At 33.5% G+C, this 23290-nt stretch overlaps 1 protein-coding gene across 8 annotated transcripts in view; it reads right to left on the reverse strand.

Annotated features, from left to right (window-relative positions):
- Dmd (dystrophin) overlaps positions 1–23290 on the reverse strand; it is a 2062171-nt gene that overhangs the window by 603038 nt on the left and 1435843 nt on the right. The window lies entirely within an intron of this gene.

Genomic DNA, 23290 nt, shown 5'->3' on the forward strand with positions numbered 1-23290 from the left:
ATAGAGAGCCTACATCCCTGGAACAAATCTTTACTCCTCACACTTCAGATAGAGCCCTAATATCCAGAGTATACAAAGAACTCAAAAAATTAGACAATAAGAGAACAAACAACCCAATCAACAAATGGGCCAAGGACCTGAACAGACACTTCTCAGAGGAGGACATACAATCAATCAACAAGTACATGAAAAAATGCTCACCATCTCTAGCAGTCAGAGAAATGCAAATCAAAACCACCCTAAGATACCATCTCACTCCAGTTAGATTGGCAGCCATTATGAAGTCAAACAACAACAAGTGCTGGCGAGGATGTGGGGAAAAGGGTACACTTGTACATTGCTGGTGGGACTGCAAATTGGTGCAGCCAATTTGGAAAGCAGTATGGAGATTTCTTGGAAAGCTGGGAATGGAGCCACCATTTGACCCAGCTATTCCCCTTCTCGGTCTATTCCCTAAAGACCTAAAAAGAGCATGCTACAGGGACACTGCTACATCGATGTTCATAGCAGCACAATTCACAATAGCTAGACTGTGGAACCAACCTAGATGCCCTTCAATGGATGAATGGATAAAAAAAATGTGGCATTTATACACAATGGAGTATTACTCTGCATTAAAAAATGACAAAATCATAGAATTTACAGGGAAATGGATGGCATTAGAGCAGATTATGCTAAGTGAAGCTAGCCAATCCCTAAAAAACAAATGGCAAATGTCTTCTTTGATATAAGGAGAGTAACTAAGAACAGAGTAGGGTCGAAGAGCATGAGAAGAAGATTAACATTAAACAGGGATGAGAGGTGGGAGGGAAAGGGAGAGAGAAGGGAAAATGCATGGAAATGGAAGGAGACCCTCAGAGTTATACAAAAGTACATACAAGAGGAAGTGAGGGGAAGGGGAAAAATAATACAAGGGGGACAAACGAATGTCAGTAGAGGGGGCAGAGAGAGAAGAGGGGAGGGGAGGGGAGGGGAGGGGGGATAGTAGAGGATAGGAAAGGCAGCAGAATACAACAGACACTAGTATGGCAATATGTAAATCAATGGATGTGCAACTGATGTGATTCTGCAATCTGTATATGGGGTAAAAATGGGAGCTCATAACCCACTTGAATCAAATTGTGAAATATGATATATCAAGAACTATGTAATGTTTTGAACAGCCAACAATAAAAAATTAAAAAAAAAAGATTTTAATCAGAAAAAAAAATAGACAAGGGCAAAGCCTTGGCTATGAACTGGAGTGAGGAAGATTAAATGTAGGAAATCAAAATGAGAAATTCAGAAATGGTTAGATTTTCTCTGTATTCAAACCAGAAGCTTTGGAGGAAAAGCATGAGAGTTGGTTCCTGATTAAGCAAAATGATCTTCTTGGGTGGTCTTTAATACTTCTGTGAAGTGGTTAGGGCATGGAACACAAGAGATTGAATATAAAAATTGACAGAAATGCTTGCAGAGTTCACTTTGGCAGTTAAAAAAAACAAAATCAGATAGAAAGCTGATGGAATATGAGCTGCCTTACTATGGGAACAAAGACTTAAAAAAGTAAGGAACAAGAAAGTAGAAGGTTAAACAAAATATAAGGAGGAAATTTGGGAGAATAAGAGTGGAAGATTTCCACTTGAAATTTAATTTAAAATATAAAAATATATGCTCTAAATTAAAAATTTGTAAAATGACTCAATTTAAAGATTCTATTCATTAGCCAGCCAGTCTAAATGTGTACTCTTAATTTGATTGTTCAAAGCAATAACTTTACTTATGAATACTCTAATATTTTCTTTCCCCCATATTCTACCATCTTTTTTTGTTTTCCTATCACTTCAACCAAAACCACTCACTTCTTCTTTCACTATCTTCAGGGTCATCAACATTCTCCTTGATTACATCAGACCCTCTGGTATTCTTATATTCCATGGTACACTTGAAATCATTTATTCATTATATGTAACTAGCACCTGTGGAAAGTTTAAGCTTATAATAAGCCTTTTTGCTCGTTTTCATTGGCAGAAATTATGTTGCCACCAGTGACAAGCATGGTAACTTGCCTTTCTTTTGACTGGTTGAGAGTTACTTATACTTTTCCTTAAAATTAGAACTAGATGTACTATGAAGCAACAATATATGAAGTACATATACTCTTTCATGAACACTTTCAATTCATATTCAGTTAAGATACAGCTTTGTCCTTAAATATTTTTGTACACACAAAGTATGTTAAGGTTTCTCAAAACAGGCATTAGAAAGGGATTCAGAACAAAATTAGTATAGTTGCTTCCCACAAAAGATCTGATATGAACCTTCTATACTGCCATTTGCAATGGTATTACTGACCTTCTAATCTCATTGCTTTATTTTTTTCATCCTTTTATTTTTTTTACTCTACTAAATCTCTGTCTCTTGCTGCTTAATAAGCTAGCTGTTATTTGGAACCTAATGAAAGGCTTTTCCCTTAGTCCAAACCTTCCTAAATAGCCTGTTCATTATTCTATTCACTTTGAACATTAAAAAAAGAAAACAAAGCTGAAATAGCTAATGTTAGCGGGTTCATGAAAATTTCTATTCAGGACATCATCATCCTAATTGGTTTATAACCTGCTGTGCTGAATAGTTCTTCCACTCATCCTATTTTTTTACCTTAAAATGAGAACTTTTGTGTTGTGAAAACTAACCAACAATAAGAAAAGGCTATAGAATTTAGAAAAAAGCTTCAACAATGACCCTAGAATCTTCAGAGGCCTTTGTCTAATTGTATGAATGGAAAAAATTATCTACAAGGTACCATGTGTTTTCAGAGTTTTCCTTCATGTGTTTGCCGGGTAATAGCCACAATGGAACTATGAATTCAAGATGCTAAGCCCACACCTCCCCCTTAATTACACATGAAAGAAAAACTATAGAAATAAGCAATGATTAAAAGACCTACATAGAAGTAAACTGCATGAAAAGTAAGAAAATAAAAGTCAAGAAGAAAGATAAAGAAGAAATAATTTTCATGAAAGCTGTGCTGAATTGTATTCATATTTATATATTCCTGATGGCAAAAACAGAAAGGTAAATTCCTGATTTATAAATATGCGAAAGCATTTCATCATTAGTATTATTCCTAAAAATAGATAGATGTTTATATTTCAGGTGTCTGAAAAATATTGGAATAACATTAAATAGGTTTGTTTACACATTGCTTTTGAAACACCTGAGCTCTATTTAAAAATGTCCTTACTTTGTTGCTATCCCAAACGTATTGAATCAGAATCTTCTGGAAAAATCTGCACAAATTCTCAATGGAGTCTCATAGGAGTGAAAAGTGTTCTTGAAGGACAAAAAATCTTAGATATTTCTAAGGGTATAATAATTTGTGATCCTCCAAAGGGCTACAGTACAGAAACAGGTACAGAGCCTATCTGTGGTTTTAAAATTTCATGGGGAATTGATTAGGAAAAAATGTCTAAGAGACTTTAGGAATACTGATGAAAAAAGGTTGAGAAACACTGTACTAGTGTAATAAATTTTAAAACATTTTCTGAATAGAAAACTGGTAACTGTGTGGAAATGGGAAAACACAAATGGGAAAAAATTAATTTCACATAAATTCCACCAGTAATAGCAGTGATGGTTGTAAAACATTTTTAATGTACTTTCCTCTGGTTATAATTTGCCTTCCTGGACCATGTATGGTGGTACATGCCTATAATCCCAGTGACTCAGGAGGCTGAGGAAGGAAGATTGCAAATTTGAGGCCATCCTCATGAACATAATGAGAATCTATCTCAAAAATGGTTGTGTAAGCTTAGTGGTAGAGCACCTTGGGGTTCAATCCCCTATACTCCTCAAATTGTCTTGCTTTCTGCTTTCATAAAATTAGGGTAATAAGGCATAAATAATTCTGTATCCTACAGTTTCCCTTAGCATTATTGCTATATTCATTACCTATGATATTGAATACTACTTTACATTACTTCCAACAAACATTGTAATATTGAGTGGTAGGTATATAAACCATTCTTTTATCTCTCTCTCTTTTTTTTTTTGGTGCTGGGGATTGAACCCAGAGCAATGCACATGCTGGGCAATTGCTCTGCCACTGAGCTACACCCTCAGTCCATAAACCAATCTTTAATAATAAATTTCCTCCAAAATTAATATCTTCATAGTATCCATATTGCTTTTTAAAATCATACCCTTTTGTCTAAGGTTCCTAGAATTTATTTCTGTTATTCTTGAAATGTTTCCTCAGTAGAATTTAGTAACATTCAGATCCACTTAAAACCATCACTAGTTAAGTACAAATTAGCTTCCAAAATCAATCTGAAAACATGCTATAGGAATATACATCTGCTGAAAGATGGTTTCCTCTTTTATGTTCCCCCTCCCATCTAAGTTATTAAGGAAGAGTCTGTTGCTATGGAAACACTCAATTTGGCACCATCTGTATTCAAAATTCAATTGCTGCAAGGCTTCAGCCAATCTCCGGTTTTTAATTGGCAGACCTTCCCAGAATGCTTTACAAACCCTTTTTTAAAGGAAACCAATCCATAAAGCATATCACAACGTAAAGCATCATGAAGGTTCACAATGCAAACCTCACTCCATTATCTCAAGATCACACTTGTGAAGTATCAAAGAATTAAGGCTTCTGATAATTACTTGGTATGGGCTTAATGCCTAAAACATATTGCCAGGTTGTTTTCCTGCCTATTTGACTTCACATTTAAAGAAATTATTCATTTTAAAAGTGAGCTAAATGTTAGTAAAACCCTGAAAAAAGCCTTAGTAGGAAAATTTTATCCAAACATATAGTTAAGAATAGAAAACAAATATAGGAAATTTTTTATTTATTTTGGAATAAATCTAACATGAGTTCAAATATTAATTGGGATGGTTACCAGTTATTTTACTTAATCTTTCTATGTATTGTTTTCCTCATCCATAAAATATTACAAGGATTACAATGTGCATTTGGAGGAAGATACAGACTTCATGTACACTGAAATGGCATTTGAAAATTTGTTAATCCACATGGTATTGAGGAATATTCTTCTAGAATGTCAAGTGTATGTGCTACAAGCATTGTTAAAATTCGTAGAAGAGAGACTTAAAGAAGACTGGAATTGTCTAAAAAATTCTTTTTTAATAAACGAAGGCTATGGCTGTGTCTTGAAGAAGTGTAAATATGCTCCAGGCATGAAAATGCCAAAAAAATGCATGCACAGTTGTGGGTACAGTTATGACATTTTCATGTGTTAGAGAAGTAACTCACCATAAATGAGCATTGGTGCAGTTCCTTTGGAGGCTCTGTCAACCTACCATATTATAATTATCCTATGTGAATAGCACCCTATAGCTAAAAATAATAGGAACATCACCCTTTGGAGTTGTGTAATGTGGCAGCAAGCTTGCTTTACTACCACCCCTATCCTGTCTTCTTTTTTCATAATCCTTAAGAGGCAATGTTCCAGCTATACTATTCATTGCTCCTAGGTTATCACTCATTCTCAAAAACTCATATCTTTAATTGCTAATTTGTTATCATATATATTTTCTTATTTATCCAATTAAATAATTTATTTCAGTGATGACTGATTATAATATTTTGCTTCTATAAAAATATTCATTGTTATCTTCATGTGTATCCTGATGTAAATATATTTATAATTTTCCTTTCTTTTCTGGAAATCAATAAATTGTGTATCTTATATGATGAATAGTCAGGACTTGTGCCATGTCAGCAGAAAGACAACTCTGTCTTCATTTCCATTTAAATATGTTCAAGGGCATAGTTCTTCTCTTTCCTTGGGTGAAAACTTGGGTAAGTTTCATGGTCCTTCTGACCATCATATATAATACAAAATGTCTAATTTTAAGATATTAAAATTAGAGTGTCCAGTCCATTACTTCAACACTTTGAACTAATCTTACACATAATACTTCACCAAGTAGAAAAGGATACAAATGAGCAGGTCCCTTATTGCCTTGAGTAGTAGGAATGGCAGGGAGCTTCCTTGGTCTCACTGGTCTCTCCCCCATTCGCCAGCTGCTAATTCTTACCCTAACAGGATTGAATAGGAGTGGATAAAGAATTATTTTCACTGTGGAAATGTAACTTTATGCTTTTCAGATCCAGTTGATGTTAATTATGTTAAGGAGTTTGTTGAAGTTAGAATGTTATTTCTCCCAACTTTAAGAACCGCTTTCAGATTCATTTCTTCTATAGTATACTCATGGTTACTTCAGTAGACAGTCAACACAAACTTATCCAAATGTACTTTGTGTCAAGCATTGGTTGAGCTTCTGGGAAATCTATATTAAGATAAAAAAAATCAAGCCTAAAACACAACACAACAAAACAATAACAAAAACAAAAACACAATCCCTGCCCACATGCAGCCAAATCTCTTTCTCCTTTGCACTTCCATTTTTTTTTTTTTATGGGCTATGTATGTTTTGTATCAGTTATGGTCTCTACATATCTGTCTCCTCCGACATTATAAACTCCTTTGCAAAATGGTTCACATTTTATTTACATCCCTCTCCTTTAATGGTCACTAAATAATTATTAAATGAAGTAATGAACAATGAATAAATGGGTGGATTTATAGAGTTGGATGGATAAATAAAAATCATAAATTCATTATTTATAATATACTTCTCATATTTCTATTACATATAGTCCATCTAACATTTTATTAATTTTACTTTTTATACCAAATAATAAATACCTTATTGGATGAAACTATGTCATATCTTTCTTAGAATACTATATATAGCTCCTAGAAAACTACTTTATACATTTTAAGCAAATAATAAACATTTGATGAGTAAATATGTGAATGAAAATTTCAGGATATTAAATTAAATTTATATTTCCCTTTATATAATTTAGATATTAATGTAAATTGTTAATTATAAAGATTAGATCATGTCTTAAATATAATTTTGCCACAGCTTTTGGAAAATAAATAAAGTAATCTTTTATTCCAGATTGATTTTTTTTGTATAAATTACACCCTTATTAAACGTTTATAGACTTATACTTTTATAAAAGAAAGCCACTAGTCTTATAAGTTGTTTCAATAGAGCATCAGTCTATGTTTAATTTGGTTCTACAAGCTTGAAGGTGAAATTTGTTTTATTAGGCATTTAATTATTGTTTTCTATGCATTATTCTTAATGTGGATTTAGGATACTTACTATTTATGTTGATAGAAACTTGTAATATTCACTATTGTACATTTTGAAGGATTTATGATATTTCTGATTAAGTTACATTAAATCATATTTGAACATAATTTCATGCTATTTTATTATTAGCATAGTGTATTGTTGCACTAAAGAATCTAAATTTAAATGAGATAACTGTTCCAACTTAGCATACTAAAATAGGATACAAACCTTATTAGCTTTTGTTTTAAATTACCATTAAGATATTTGCTCAAGATCTTCTTTATTTGTATTCAAGTTTCCTAATTTTGACTTAAAAATAACTTGATATTCAACAGTTTTTACCTGAACTAGACAGTTGTATAAGCCTGTTAATTTAGAGGAAGGAATTTTGAATTTTAAATATAAAAAATATATTTAAAGTTTAATCTGTTCTGAATGACCATGCAACTTGTTAGTATATATATTTAGAATCAGGACACAGTAATAATAATGTGATACTATTTAATCAAAACATAAATAAAATATTAACATTGTTAAAATAAATAACTCCCAAATGTCTTTCCCAGATATCAATACTTACTGATGCAAATTATTATGGTTATTCTGGTGGTTTTAAGTCTTAAAATATGTAAAATTCATTATCTACCTAATGAAGTATAAAGCCAGTGAATGTAATATTTTAATGGCCACAGCACAGTTTGCTGGCTGCCATTCATTGATATTTGTTGTATTTCTCCTTAGGGACAACAGTTAATACTGCTTTCTTTATATAATGCACATTAACTTTCTCATTTTTTCTTAAGTTATAACTTCAGATTTTAGTTTTCTGGTCCTTCAATAGACATTATGTTACAAAGTAAAGAAAAATAATTTTTCATTAAGATAAAGATAAAGCAGGACTGGGGTTGTGGCTCAGTGGTAGAGCACTTGCCTTGCATGTGTAAGGCACTTGTTCTATCCTCAGCACCATATAAAAACAAATAAATAAAATAAAGGTATTGTGTCCATCTTCAGCTAAAAAAAAATTAAAAAAGAAAAAGATAAAGGAAGTCCCAGTCCGAATTTCTACATTTAAGACTGTGGAGGTTGGAAATTGAGCTTTTCAAGATTCAGAACTCCCTATTTACATTCATTTCCATTTTGCTCAAATCAGCAGACCTTTCAAAATTGAACCAAAGAACATTTCAAGTGGCCTAGTAGGTTAAATTCTGCAAGGATGAAGTATGTAAATTGGAATCAGACCAATGTGATTTTTAAATCTGTTATGCTTATTAAAAAAAGATTGTATTGAAGAGACTCTCAGATCTTTAAGATGGAAAATTCATATGCTATTTAAAACTCTGGGTTGTTTGTTTTGAGTTTCATTTGTTTTGTGGTTTTGTTTTTAAGCAAGGCATTTCATTACTCTTCTCCAACTAATGGCTAATTCTTTGTAATGGCGACTCACAGTCATGGAGATGATGCTGGCAGTTTACAGCCTATACTAGCCGCCAGCTCCCCTTTGAGACAGTCCATTCAATCAGTAAGTATTTATGTCATGCCTGCTATTTTCAGAACAAGATGCTAGAATTATAGGAATTCAAAGGAATAACAATTTGAAGTTTATGGTTTGGTCAGGGAAATGAAGCATATATTAAATGGAGAGTGACCTGAGAAAGACCATACTTGGAATTCCTGTTAATTTACAAATATAGCAACAAAAGAAAAAAAAGAGTCTGGCTATTCCCACCTTCCCATCTGCAGTTCAACTTATCAGTTCTTCGACAAGAAGGCTTTCATTTTTTGTTTTTTCCATGTTAGCTTATCTTTCTAAAACCGTTTAAATGTGGCTTTGCTTAAACTTATATAATTTCCTTGAGGATCTTAAAATACCATGAGTCAATAAATTCCCATTATATTTAAACTTAACTGACATAAATGATCACATGTTGACAATTATATACATTATTAGTATATGCAAGAATTGCATATAAATATTTAATTTATAACTATATATGAGGATATAAGAATATATATGCATATGTGTGTGCACCCACAGATAGATGGTCCTTGGCTTAAATTTTTTGATTTATGAGGATAAATATCCAATAATCTACTGTGTATTGTGATAATAAGTGAGGATTTTTTCAAGTTAGATGAAAATATAATACTTTATTATATTTTCAACTTGAGTTTATCAAGATGTTATTTCACTGTAAGTTGAAAAGCATCTGTCTATCTACCTATCTACCTATTTAAACTTTCAATAACTGATAATCAAAATGTGATTTCTTTTCAGCATAGGTTTGGTGAAAGATCATACATTTAACACCTGTTTAGAATTAGAAATTTGGGTTAAATCCTGGCTCTAGTATTTACCCTCTGTGTGATATTGAGCAAGGTATAAATATATTTAATCCTTGGTTCCCTCATTCATTTGATTTGAGTAGTACCCACCTTAGGGGTCATTGTGAAAATCAAATCAAGTTAGTACGGATAAGAGTTCTTAGTTCAATTCGTATAAAATGTAATACAAATCTAAAGTATTATTATAGGATGAGATATTTAGAATTTGAATACAATGATATTTTATTTTCCCCATATATAAGTGAAAATTTTGCCAACTCCAAATTGTCTAAAATGCTTCATATTCTGTAGTTCCCTGGAATATGTTTTCAGTTAGCTACTGAGGCAAAACATTGGCATTTTGGTTGCTCAATCAGATACTAAGAAAAATATAAATCCCATTTTACTTCTTTCTATGTGCTCCTAAACATGTTTGCAAGGTACCCAACATGGAGACGCAGAGCCCATCATCCTAAAATGCTGAACAATGTACACATTCTTGCAATAATTGAAATAATTCACCATTTTAGAGTCCATCAGGATTTTTTCTTTCCTTTTTAGTGGTTCCTACAACAGATAAAACTAAACCAAATCCTCCACAAGGATCAGATAAAGTGTCATTGTTTTAAAAGGACAACACAGGTCTATATATTCCTATGTTGCTCATATTACCTTTTTGTTCTGCACAATTATACTTGATGTTCACATTTTCAGGTTGACCAGTTTTTATCAATTCTTAACATAGTGTTTTCTACAATTATAGAGAAAGGTATTTTCACCTAATTCCTCTTCTGAGTATTTGGGATTCAGTTTTATCTTTTCAGACATTCTGTTATTTAATACACAATTTTCTGATAACAAGTGAATAAAACTAGTATATGTCTCCTGGTTTTATGTTTTATGAAAGGGATCTGTGACCCAGGGCAATAATTCCTTGGTTTCCATATAAACGGGAAAATTTTGACTCCAATGCTCAGGTTTATTATTTCTAACACTACTCTGAAGACTTTGTAGAGGATTTTCAATGGCTTTACTACTGCAACTTAGGGTTAGACTTTGAGGTGATGGTAAACTACACTATGCAGTAGTTGGATACCCTGAAAATAGAATATTCTGCTTAATTTTTTTTGATTTATCTTAAAATTGAAACAATATCATAAAGCATATCACTCATTCAGAAAATCTTGATGGAGGGCCTATTTTTTTTCATGGCCCTAAAGTAGAATTTAAGAGAAGCAACACTTTCAGTGAAGACAAATTTCTTGAGCAAGTACTAAGCATTCTCTGCATAGACACAGGAACAGTTACCAATTTTCATGCACCCATTTTCTTGAGGCCAAAACCTTTTACACTTATAGCAAGGCACTATCACTGTGGACCCCTAAAAGACCTAGTGAATCATTCAGTAATAAGGATAGTTGCTTGTTGTAAAATCAATATTGGTATGCCCACAAAACTTATATGTTGAAGTGATTAGCCCATTTTGATGGTATTTGAAGTTGGGCCTTTGGGAGATGATGAAGTTTAGGTGAGGTGATGGGTTTGGAGCCGCCATGATGGGAGCAGAAGAAGAAGATATTTTTTCTTTCTTTCTCATTTGAACATATAGCAAGAAGGCAATGTCTACAAGCCAAGAAGGTTTAGAACTATATCTGTCAGATCATGATCTTGAACTTTCAACCTCTGTAATTTTGATAAATAAATGTCTATTGTTTATACTACTCAGCTGAGGTATATAGTTACAGCAGCCTGAACTAAGATACTAGTATTTGTGTAGTGTTAACCATTTGAAAAGGGCTTTGCCATGTGTCATTACATTTAATTCAAATATCCATCTGGTATGGCTAGTATCAGGAGTCTAAGATTATAGATAAAAAAAACAAAGGGTCAGAGCGATTAAGTGATTTGCCAAGGGTCCCACCATCACTGAAGTAAACCAATCCTCATTTGAGATTCAATTATGTTAGTACTACCTTATTCCTAGGATGAAATTAAGGAATGGTATTCATATGTGTTTGTACACTTACATAAAAAGGTATTCTTTATCATCTTCATCATTGTTATGATTTTCCTATAACTATTAGCTACCTAGGCATTTGTTTTTTTGGAGATTTGATCTTCAAAAACCAAAAGCTTTCTTTCCAAAATCCATATGCTCTATGAAGAGCCAGGCTAAGTGGATTTGAAATAATTATTAATATGTTACAGGAACTACAGGAAATAGTTTTGGTGGGTTCTTTTTCCTTTCAATGTGCACATGCAAGATAAAGGACATGAATGAGTAGTCTGCCACTTTGAGAATGAAGAACATTATTGAAATTTGTTGGGGAATCTGATAGAGATAGTCAAAGCAACATGAGATATTGCTTCAGACAACAGTGTGGGTGCCAAGCCATGCTCATGAAAGTTGTTTCAGCTTTTACAGTGGACTCATGGTTTATTTCTCCTGAGAGAAGCCAGCCAACATGTCATGGGGACACTCAAGCAAGTTCCATGGAGAAGCTCAGGTAGAGAAGAATCAATTAGCCAGCACAAATCTGCAAATTATATGAGCAAGCCGCCCTGGGAGTGGATTCTTTAGTCCCAGTCAAGCTTTCATATGATTGCAGCCTCAATCAACATATGACTGCAACCTCATGAGAGCACCTAAGACAGAACTATCTAACCAAGACAACAATGACTTATCGCATGTGAATCCTGACATGCAGAAACTATGAGTAATAAATGATTGTTGTTGTTTTAAGGCACTAAGTTTTGGGGTGATTGGTTTGCAGCAATAGATAGCTATACAAATTCTTTTTCTGACTAAAACAAAATGGACCCAATCTTCCTTTTATATGCAGAATGATCACCATCTATTAATCTTTCATTCTTATTTCATAAATGCTCCATTCAAGATAGAAACAAAATAAACACCAGTAGAAAACGATTTGTTATATTGCTTCAAATTACAAATAAGGAAATTTTGGTAAAGAAGTCAATGACAGATCCAAAATACTAATCCCTACATTTTTCTAAGACATGAGGAGAGTTGAAAACACCTTTTTTTCAGTAGTAGTCCATGGCATGCATGTAAACCTTTGATTTACTTTCATGTAAATTGCATGATGTCACCAAGAAGCAATGCTGTTTTTCATATCCAGAGGTACCAAAATATAACAGAAAGTCAAGTCTTTAGTTCAATACCCCATCAGTCTGTAAGGTAAAAGTGCTAGCTCATGAAAATCTGGAATCTCCTCTTGTGGGAACATCTCTTTTTGTCTTATAAGCTCAGTTTGTCTGATTCTCATTATTTGGTTTATTTATAAAAATTATATTCATTATGCTTAATTTTTAAAGTAGATGAGAACTTTTATTAACTTGAATTTTTACCCTTAAAAAGAAACATAATGAGAAAATAAGCAAATAGTAGAAAAAGTATGTTTACAATTGTAGTTATACCAATTTAAATAAAACAAAATTTTTCCTGTTACATATGACTTGAAAGATGAATAATTGAATATAGTGACAACTAATTTGGATTTTAAATATAATTTCATATTAATCATATTACAGAAAAATTTTAAAATGAATTATGTTTAAGCATAATTATTTTATGATAGATATTTAGTATTAATACAATTTTAGAGAGAAAAATATAACCCTGCTCTTTATAAGAAAAAAATTTCATATACAAGTTATAATTACTCTAATGACTCTGAAATTCACTAAAATGTTAATAACAAATTGTATTTTTTAATGTATATATCTTACTTGTGTTTTCAACCATTTCTTTAACGTTTCATTATGGACGTCTAGTTCCATTGTATTATCTTATCTCCCACAATGACATTATCTTGTCTCTCACAATGAACTTTTTGTTCTGAATTTGCTTCTGGTTATGACATTACCATCTTCCAAAGTACTCAATTACTAGGTACCCTATCATTTGGGTAGTAATAAAAGTCATGCAATTTATACATTAAAAAAAACTCATGACATTATGAACCTCACTGTGATTGTTAATTTTTATGTGTTAACTTGGCTAGACTATAGTTCCCAGTTGTGTGGTAAAACAACAGTATAGTTGTTGCTGTGAAGGTATTTTGTAGATTTGATTAACATTTCAATTGGGAGACTCTGAGTCAAGCAAATTATTCTCTATGATGTGGGTGGGCTTCATTAAATCAACTAAAGGCCTTAAGAGGGACTACTGAAGTCCATACAAGAAATTCTATTTTTAGATTGCCTTTAGACTCAAGAGTGCAACATCAAATCTTCCCTAGGTGTTTGTTCAGCCAGCCTGTCCTGCATAATTTGAACCTGTGAGCCCTCACAATCTTGAGAACCAATACCTTAAAACCAATCCCTCCCCCCTCTTTCTTCTTCCATGGCCTGATCATGAGATAACCTGTTTTGCTCTGCACATACTCTCCACCATGATTTGCTGCCAAACAAAAGGCCCAAAGCAGCAGGGTCAGCTGCTCACAGATTGAAACCCACAAAACTGTGAACTAAAATAAATATTTTCTCTTTATAAGTTGATTATTTCAGATATTTGTTGTAGTAACAGAAAACTAATATGCTTAGAGCCTGCTTTTAGTTTTCATTTTACACAGCTAAAAATTTAGATTTTTTTCATTCCCCTCCCATAATATTAGTGACAAGAAAATGCTAAAGGGAGACATTTCATAATTATTAGACACAACAAAAAAATAAATGCAAAAAAGAAGACAGCATTCTAGACTCTAATGATGATGGTGAAATTGATCATGTAGTTAATCTTAAATGGGATCATTTGACGATGATAAGATAACCTAGATGAATTTTATTAAACACAAGGATTGATTAGTGAACAATATTTCTAAGGGCAGAAAGGATTTATGATATTTTAGTCCAGTTAGTTATCAATAGGAAGGGCTTTAGCATAAAATATTTGGCTATAAAAACTTCAACCTTCTTGCATACCTAAATTTGATACAAAGAAGTCTGCTCTAATTCTTATTAAAATATCTAATAAAATTCACTACCTCTTTATTCTGTCTTCTGAGAAGAGTTTGTAAAATAACTATGGTTACAAAAAATAAGAAGCAAAAGGGTTTATTAGACTAGACAGTAAAATGGTAATGGCTATTTTTTAATGAGGGTTGCATCAGAAACTCTATCTATATAAACATAACAATTTTTAAGCCTCTTCTGAAGAGTTTCCACACTTCTTTATTTTATTGAAAGTAACACTAAAAACCAGGAAGATCATACATTATTTAAATGACTATATATCAGTAGATACAACGAGATAAAATATACTGCAACACCTATGAATTCATTATTCAGTGTGTGTGTCAAAATGCACACAAGTCAGTGCTGGGTAGGGTATAGTTACATCTTCTTACAGTCTTTAAATGTAAACTAACTTCTAGACTTTTCCCTAGTTCTACATTTCACCTGGCACTCTATCTCTGCATAAGCTATCTATTCCAGGTAACTTCCAAATTAATGTCTAAAAGTAACTTTGCTCCTGTAATCTTAATTATGTTTTCAAATATTTCTTTAACAATTCATTATGGTCATCTACCTCCATTACATTATCTTGTCTCCCATATCAACTACTTGTCCCGAATCTATGTCTGGTTATGATATTACTATCTTCCATAGCACTCATTCTCAAACTCTTAGATGCAGGCCTTCTCTTTGATCTTCAGTTTCATAGGTCAAATCAATGTGAAAATCCTATATTTTCTAGCTTTACTATATACATCAATTTCAGTTCTTTCTTCTCACTCTTATGTCACTACGCCATCTTGGTTTTTCTTGCCTCCTTACTTGTCTCACTGATACATTTATTTCCTTATCTCCTCTCTCCACCTCTCTTGTCTCTCTATTACACACACACAGACACACACACACACACAATCTCTCTCTCTCTCCCACCTCTATAAATTCATCTGCCACAGCACTGCTATCATGGGTCTAATTATGTATTCTATCATCTCTTCCTGAAATATCCTTCTTTCTTCAGCTTCCTTCTGCTTTGAAAGTCCTATTCGTGACCAGATCAAATTTAACCTCCTCTTGGAAGCACACCAGGAACCCTTCATTTAGACACAATCTCTCCTTTTCTTCTCTCTCTCTCAACAACATTTAATATTGCTCTATTGAAAATACCTATCTTAGACTGTCTTTCTTGTCCCACCTTAGATTGTGAGATCTTTTAAGACAAAGGCTGAATCTTATTACTCTCTGTATCTCCTCCATCACCTCTGATATTAACTGACACAGAAGAAGCATTTAGCTTATAATAATTTGAGTTTAGTCTTAATGTTTAAGTTATCAAATCAATATACCTTCCCATTTTTTTGATGAATGATTTTTTTCCCATTTGAAATGCCTCAGGACTTAAAATCATATTGATATGAGCTTGAATTCTAGGCCCTCACTTGTCATTTTGCTAAGACCCTAAACAAATTATTTAATCTCTTTGGGCCTTAGTTCTCAGACTCTAACATGGGAATAGTAATATCTACATCCTAAATTTATAGAGAATATTGAAAATACAATAATTTCCATGAATTTCCTTATTTACCCAAATAAAGGCTTTTCCAAATATTTGTTTAATTCTATTTGTATATCTTATTTCATCTTTTCCTAAGCAATCTTCTCCTTGTGGTCTTTTGAATCTTTTTTTGTGGTGAAATAATCAACCAGCTACTAAAAATAACCTCATTAAATACATTCCCACTAAGCATTCAAATCACTCATAGATTATAATTCAAATAACAAGAGCCAACATTCATTGAACTTTAATTATGGCTCTCATCTAAATGCTTTACATGTGTTATCTCATCTAGTTCTCTCAATCCTTGAGTTAGACACAAGTGATAACTATTTTATAGAAAAAGAAACAGACAGACATGGGTTGGATTTTCAGAAAGGGCCACTGAGACAATAAAAATTACTTGGAAATCAGAAAGACCAGTATGGGTTCCTCAGTGGCCCCTGACTAAAGAAAAGATACAAGCAGCCCATGACCTGGTCAAACAACAATTAGCGGAAGGACATATACAACCTTCTGTATCTCCCCATAATACTCCCATTTTTGTCATCAAAAAGAAATCTGGTAAATGGAGATTATTGCAAGATTTAAGAGCCATTAATAATGAGATGGTTATTATGGGACCTGCTCAATCAGGGATTCCTCAATTGTCTGCTTTGCCAAAAACCTGGTATGTTTTAGTTATAGATATTAAAGATTGTTTTTTTTCAATTCCAATTCATCCTGAGGATAGTCCACGTTTTGCATTTACTATCCCTGCACTGAATCATGAAGGTCCTGATCAGAGATATGAATGGAAAGTACTCCCTCAAGGGATGGCTAACAGCCCAACTATGTGTCAAATTTATGTTAACAAAGTAATCCAGCCACTTAGAAATCAAAATCCTGAACTACAAATATTTCACTATATGGATGATGTATTATTAGCACACAAAGATAAAAACACATTGCTAGAATGTTATGCCACACTAACAAACTTATTAAAAAATTATAATCTAGAGATAGCAATAGATAAAGTACAATTAAATTTTCCAATTAATTATTTAGGAGTTCTATTATCCTCAACAATGGTCCATCCACCAAAAATTCAAATCCGAGTAGATCAACTCAAATCACTTAATGACTTTCAAAAGTTATTAGGAGACATAAATTGGATAAGGCCTTATCTAGGTATACCAACAGGAGAGTTGGGACCTTTATTTGATATCCTAAAAGGTCCATCAGATCCAAATTCACCCCAAATGTTAACGCCTGAAGCAAGAAAGGCATTAAAAATCATTGAAACATATATGGAAAATATGCATTTGGATAGAATTGATATAAGTTTGCCTTTATTATTTATTGTACTACCAACAAAAAATATTCCTACAGGAGTATTTTGGCAAGAAGGTCCATTATTATGGATACATTTATCTTATTCTCCTAACACTATTCTTACTAGGTATCCTGAGGCTGTAGGACAATTAATACTCAAAGGAATAAAAGCAGCAAAGGGAGTGTTTGGAATTTCTCCCAATAAAATTATTACTCCATATACTATGAATCAAATTGATGAGTTAGCTAATGAGTTAAATACTTGGGCAATAATCATGTGCAAATCTAATGTTTCATTTGATAACCACTTACCATCTAATCCTTTATTGTCTTTTTGGTCATTGCATCCTGTAATTTTTCCAAAAATGACAAGAAAAACACCTATCATGAATGCTCCAAATATATTCACTGATGGATCAAATAATGGTACAGCAGCAATAGTTACACCTGATCAAACTTTTACATTTTTAGTACCCAAACAATCAGCTCAAAAGGTAGAGCTTAATGAAGTATTACACGCTTTTGTGATGTTTAAAGATTCTGTATTTAATTTATTTTCCGATAGTCAGTATATAGTTAACGCTATAGTATCCCTTGAAGATGCTGGTAGGATTTCCCCTTCCTCTACTGTTTTCTCTTTGCTTTCCACTATACAAAGTCTAATCTGGGACAGAAAAGATCCATTCTTTATAGGACATATCAGGGCACATACAGGATTGCCTGGAGCCCTTAGTTTGGGCAATGATTTAGCAGATAAAACTACACATGACATACATATTTTCTCTACACTAGAAGAAGCTATAAATTTTCATAAAATGTTCCATGTCAATGGTAATACTTTACAAAAGCGTTTTAAAATAACTAAGGAACAAGCTAGACAAATAATAAAACAATGTCAAAATTGTGTGACATTTTTACCACAAGTTAATCTTGGAGTCAATCCTAGAGGATTGATACCTAACCATATTTGGCAGATGGACGTCACACACTTGCCAGAATTTGGAAAATTAAAATATTTGCATGTTACAGTTGATACTTCTTCTGGATTTTTGATGGGCTCCCTTCATGCCAGAGAAAAAACTAAAGATGTTATAGCTCATTGCTTACAAAATTTTGCCACTGTGGGTGTTCCAAAACAGTTAAAAACAGATAATGCCCCTGGTTATACTTCTACCTCTTTTAAACAATTTTGCTCAACATTTGGCATTACTCATATAACAGGAATCCCATACAATCCACAGGGACAAGGCATAGTTGAAAGAGCTCATCAAACTATTAAAATGTACTTATTAAAGCAAAAAGAAGGAATTGGGAAGGGGTATATATTCCCCAAAGATAAACTTAAAATAACCCTTTTTACTCTAAACTTTTTAAATTTGGATTCATCAGGACTTAGTGCTGCGGAAAGGCATATGTGTCCAAAAAATGTGCATAAGTCCAAGGTACTTTGGAAGGATATTCTAACAGGACAATGGAAAGGTCCTGACCCAGTAATTGTCTGGAGTCGGGGGTCTGTTTGTGTGTTTCCACAGGGAGAACAGCAGCCGATTTGGATTCCAGAGAGATTAACCAAGGTCCTGACCCAGTTATTGTCTGGAGTCGGGGGTCTGTTTATGTGTTTCCACAGGGAGAACAGCAGCCGATTTGGATTCCAGAAAGATTAACTAAAGTGATTTCTACAGACCAAAAAGAAGATGATTTGGCTCAAATCCATAACAACTGATATCCAAAACTCCAGTTTGGCTATTCTTACATCTGCAACAGAACCAGGATGCTTTTTTCAATATCTATTTTATTATTGCCCTTTGCCATATCATGAAGTTCTATTTTGTTTTTTGAGCTCTTCCAGACCTAGGTTAATGTTTTGCTGATCAGTTCTATTTTTTTTTACTATAGAGTTTTTAAACATTGCAATGGAGATTTCACCTGTAAAAAGTTATAAGGCCTTTACTATAATGTTATGTGTTGTATGTATTATATTATGTGTGCACACTTGTGTTTTGTGTTATATGTTTGAATGTACGTATGTCCATATATCATATATGATGAGCGCTCATGATAAAATGGATCCAAATTTTTTTTTCACGTGATTTATATGGTTTAATTTAAATTGGGTAAACAACTGTTGAGGATTGTTTTAATATGTAAACAAAAAAGAAGGTTAACAGATCTGTTTGTTTACTTTCACCTTTCCTTTTCATTATATTTAATAATTCTCTTAAAGACAATGTAAATTGTTAAGAAAATTGTTTTCTTTTAGTGCCTTCTGGAATGTTACATAATTTTTTCTTTAGCCATTATTGCCAGAATTCCTATCTTCATCCCAGTGCCAGTGAAGACAATGTAAATTGTTAAGAAAATTGTTTTCTTTTAGTGCCTTCTGGAATGTTACATAATTTTTTCTTTAGCCATTATTGCCAGAATTCCTATCTTCATCCCAGTGCTGGTGAAGTCAAAGATAAAACCAATCTACAGCTTCTGCAATAGCCATCACTGAACTGCTTGCAGAACTTGCCTGGACACATTGTGAACTCACCTGTATGCATTGTGAACTATCTGTTAGTGCAGCGACTTGTGGTAGTGTTGGGGTATTTTTGCTGATGATGTCATCGGTGGTACAATTTTTCCAAAAGGAGCCGTCAATTGGCTTGGTGTATCTTCCTCCCTTCTGCTTGTCATGATTGTCCAGCTAAAATTTGGGGGCCAACAGAGGTGAGGCAAAGAACCTCACCCCCCCCCGCTGGTACAAAGACCTCTCCACAGGTGTGGCTGTATACTGGACCGGTAGTCAGTGACAGGTAAGATCCAATTGCAATGGTACCAACCTAACGGGTAAGGACCATATGTACTATTGGACAACCTAAGGCAGGCACGGTCCCTAAGCCACATGCTTGTTGTTTAAACAGAGAGGGGGAGATGTTGAGAGCCACAGCCAAAGGGGCCCCAGCAAACTTCCAGCTGCCAGCAAACTTCCAGCTGCCGGCTGATGATTGGCTCACAGCGGCCCCAGCAACATCTAGCTGATTGGCTCCTCTGCGGTGATGCTCATTGGGCTGTTTCCCTGCCCTTTCAGACCACGGAGCTGCTCATTGGGGGACTTTTTTGGCTCCGCCCATGTGACCCAGCCAATCGGCCTCAAGAGCAGGAGGATTGTGGGAGGTGGAGAGAAGCTTGGTTGGAGAGAGAGGCTTGTGGGAAGCCGGTGGTGGCAGTTGAGGCTCTGAGGGTTTTTCCTGAGAGGCTGTTTTGTTTGGCGTGTGTGGTTCTAAAAATAAAGTTAGTTTCTTTTGACAAGTGGCTCCTGATTGTGCCCAGCCAGACTGCGGCAAAAGTGATAACTATTTTATAGAAAAAGAAACCAACAACAGTTTACTGAGATTAGTTATTTGTTCAAGGCTACAAAGCCAAATATCTAGATTGGGCAACCTGCCCTCAAAACCTGTGTGTATTGTTACTATATACCATTAAAGTAGTAGTGGTGAGGGTTTGGGAGGTATAAGCTATAGAAGTAAAGCTCTCAAATGCAAATGTCAGAGGACCCACCCACATTTGCTAATATTTGTGAAACAGAGTAGTTTTTTTTCCATATCTTCTTCACTGCTCTGCAAGGTATAATGGTATTATATTCTGCAGTGTTAATAGACATAAGCAAAAGTTTTTCATTATTCAGACACCTCCAAAAAAGCAAATTTAAGTCCTTCTTCCTTTATCTTCTTTTGGTCTCCTGATCCAGAACTTCTACTGAAGAAAATAACCAGGAATGGTTGACAACTCAAGAATTGAAGAAAAATGAGCAATTTGAACATCAGAAAACAGGATGGAGAATTTTTTATGTGAACTCATTTAGAATGAAATTTATTATCTTACTTAAATTATAACATGATTTCAATCAATATGATTACCTAAAAATAATAGATATCATGAAAATAGTGTTGCATAGTAAAACAGGTTGGGATTTTGTAGACCTGATTATTTGAGGTTTAGCATGGCTATTGCTAGAAGACAGGAACTGCTTTTCTATTGAACTTTTCTTTTGATAAAATGTAATAACTATGAATAGATTTCCCAAACTGCTCAAAGTTATGAACTGGGATTTACCAAGGAGGGAAAAATACATCAATACAGTATTATACACATATTAAATATTTTTTCTTTATTTAGTTGATTCCTTTTCAGATATTTCTAGAAGTTGCAGGGCAATAAAAAAGGAAGATCAAAATTGTCAAATGGGAAAATGCAATTTTATGAGCAAGTATTTTATTTCTGCCCTTTCTCTGAAAATCAAATCTATACTAAGAAAAATTCTATTTGGAACACCATTGAAACTTTATGACTATTGAATTTCCATCCCATTTCATAGATTTCAAATTGAGAGATAAACTGAAGCATAGCTGAGCTGGAAATGACATTATTTAGATAAACATCATAACTTGTCAGAATTATCTTAGTACCAGCATTAACAACTCCAGGCATATTTGGAACTAAGATTCTGGTTTAGGCCTTTAATAAGCAATGTGCCATATTTAACAGACATTTGGATCTTTATATTATACTGTAAATATTCGTAAAGGTATCATTCCTAAAAAGGAGAATTATTCAACTCACTAGATATTAATAGAGTAATACAATGTTGCCCTCTGGTTACTCAACTCTAATCTCCATCATGAAAAAGTCAATGTAATATTTTTTAAAAACCAAGATTCCAAGGGATAATGGAAAATGTTTAGACAATGTTGGACAGATACTGTAAAATATATTAGTGTTATTTTCCTCTTAGGAAAAAGAAGTTGTTTTTCATCAGTAAGCTAAGAGACAAATTTATATATAGTCTTTTAATATTTACATAAACATCTTTATCAAATTTTCATATTCATATTTTTCAGGTGAGAACCAGATCACTTAACTATGCAATGGCAATTCAGTCTCTTACTGAGTAAATTCACTTTTTTGGGCCAGTGTGTTGCAATCTCATGGAGAACCCTCATGGTTTGAGTTTGGGGGAGGAACACTGACACATCAATTAAACAGCAATTTATGTTGGTCATTACAAGATAATTGTGTTCTTGCCATGATGAATATAAAAACAACAAACTATGACTGACATAGATTCATAAGACATACGTGTATACTTCCTAGTGCAAATTAATTGCAGAAGATATCCACTAGTTTCTTACCAAATCTTTTTCTTCTTCTTGACCTTAACATTGGATATTATTTCCCCACTTCCCTTAAAGTTAGGTGCAGCCCTTTGACAAGTTTAAGCCAACAGAATATAAACAAAATTAATGTACACACTTTTAGGCCTGGCTTGTGACAAATTCTCATGAGTAATACTCATTTCTCACCTACTCATCAAATGCTTCTGATGTTCGGATACAAAAGACAGGAGGAGCTTGGATCCCTGAATGACTTTACAGAGGGCTACATACTTTGAATTGTACCAGAATGAAAAGTAAATTTTCAGTGTAGTGAGTCACCAAGATTCAGGAGTTTATGTGCTATGGTGGCCAATGTTACTCAACTTATATATTAGCATATATCCAAATTCATTGTTTCAGCAATAATGTAGAAATAAAATTTCAAAACTATGTACAAGTATGAATAGTAATATTTTTCAGATACTAACCTTTTAATCTAATTGCTATTTTCCCTTCCCCAACATATTGTAGGCAAAGAAAGATAATTCTTATCAGTGTGTACCCATGGAGGAAAGGTAGGTGAAGAAAAGGCAGAAAACACAGAAACATTCTACAGAACTGATATCAGAGGTGACTTTAGGTCCTCATCCCTGTAAAGAGCCTCTATGGGCAATTGGATGGAGAGTAATTTCCTGTACTCCTCCCTCTTTCTCCTCAATCCCATGAACCACTACTGACATCACACACAATGTCTAGGCAGATGGGCCTTATAGTCTCCCAAACTTCCTGCCCACCGTAGTATGATGCAAAGATTTTT

This window comes from Marmota flaviventris, chromosome X (assembly GCF_047511675.1).
Source record: "Marmota flaviventris isolate mMarFla1 chromosome X, mMarFla1.hap1, whole genome shotgun sequence".
Classification (NCBI taxonomy): Eukaryota; Metazoa; Chordata; class Mammalia; order Rodentia; family Sciuridae; genus Marmota; species Marmota flaviventris.